The sequence below is a fragment of the Trichosurus vulpecula genome, chromosome 2, assembly GCF_011100635.1.
Source record: "Trichosurus vulpecula isolate mTriVul1 chromosome 2, mTriVul1.pri, whole genome shotgun sequence".
NCBI lineage: Eukaryota > Metazoa > Chordata > Mammalia > Diprotodontia > Phalangeridae > Trichosurus > Trichosurus vulpecula.
In genome coordinates, this window is record NC_050574.1 from 341,790,420 (window position 1) to 341,791,750 (window position 1,331).

A 1,331-nucleotide genomic window follows, 5' to 3' on the forward strand; every position below is an offset into this window, starting at 1 on the left:
AAATTTAAAGCTATATTTTAAACTAAGCCACAGAAAAGTCTGGACAGGATCTCTAATTATAGGATTAGTCTATAAAAGGACCTGGGTATAAATGAAATTGCATCTGACTCCATCTTTCAAAACACAATGAACCTATTTGTTCATTTAAGTTCCTCTCCAACTTCAAGAACCTACATCCCTCAAATGTAAGGTTGATTTTCTTTGAGGTCTGTATAACAATCGTAGTCTTTTTTTTTTCATAATCCAAGTTTTTTTTTGTTGTTTTTTTAGCAGTCATTTATGCCATGAATTCGTAAGGGATTGGTTCCAACAGCTCAGGTTCCTTGCCGTTGGTTCTCACAAAGTGTGATTCTCTGGGTGGAGCAGGGTGGCATTTCAGTTGAACCCAGGTCCCTTTTTCTTTGGCTTCCTTCTTCTTCTGATCATTTTCCTTTACACGCTTCAGGAAGCTATCTCTGCTCTTAGAATGCTTAATACGCCCAATACGCACATTAATCCTCTTGGCTAGAATCTTGCCCTTAACCTGTTTGTTTACAACACTGCCTACAGCATGATGAGTACCATCATAGACTCATCCAGTCTTGCCGTGGTAACATTTGTGGGGCATTCTTTGCTGAACTTGCCCATACCCTTGATATCTACAATATCACCTTTCTTGTATATTCGCATATACGTAGCCAAAGGGACAACACCATGTTTTAGAAAGGGCCTAGAAAACATGTAGTGTGTCCCTCTCCTTTTTCCTTTTGCGTTCGTCATTTTGGCAACTCACTGGAATATGGCGGAGCCGGAAGAAAGCAACAATCGTAGTCTTATCTAAATGTTAATTAGTAGGGGGTTTTTTTTGGTCCTTATTTTCTTTTTTCTCTCATTTTCAATGGCTGAATAGACATATTTGTTCCCAGTTATTAGAGTTATAATGACCGTGCCAAAATAATAATATTAAAGGCCATGAGGGTCTCCAGCCAAGCCATTGTGGGACCCCTGATGCCAGGCTCGAGTGCTGAGCTGAAAACTATGTCTCCAAACACATAATTGGTCACGGCACCAAAAAGAGCAAGTGAGAAATGAAGAAAAAGGAAGTCAGCAGGTCTAATGGGAAGGTTTCAGGCGCTTATATCTAAATGGCCTCCAAATGTACCATTTTGCTCCTAATGACATGGAATTAGGAAGGAAATATAATTGAGGTTTTATCAAATGTTCAAATAAGTGACACAGCCCCCTCCTGCCCCTGGCCCTTATTCTGCCTTATACAGATTTTAGTGTAATGGAGTTTAAAGATTCTGAAAAGTATATTTAGCAGATGGAATGTCTTTTGGTTTTGTCTGTGT

At 39.3% G+C, this 1,331-nt stretch overlaps 1 pseudogene; it reads right to left on the reverse strand.

Annotated features, from left to right (window-relative positions):
* Positions 1-277: 277 nt before the first annotated feature.
* Positions 278-759, reverse strand: LOC118835760 (annotated as a pseudogene).
* Between the last annotated feature and the right edge of the window lie 572 nt (positions 760-1,331).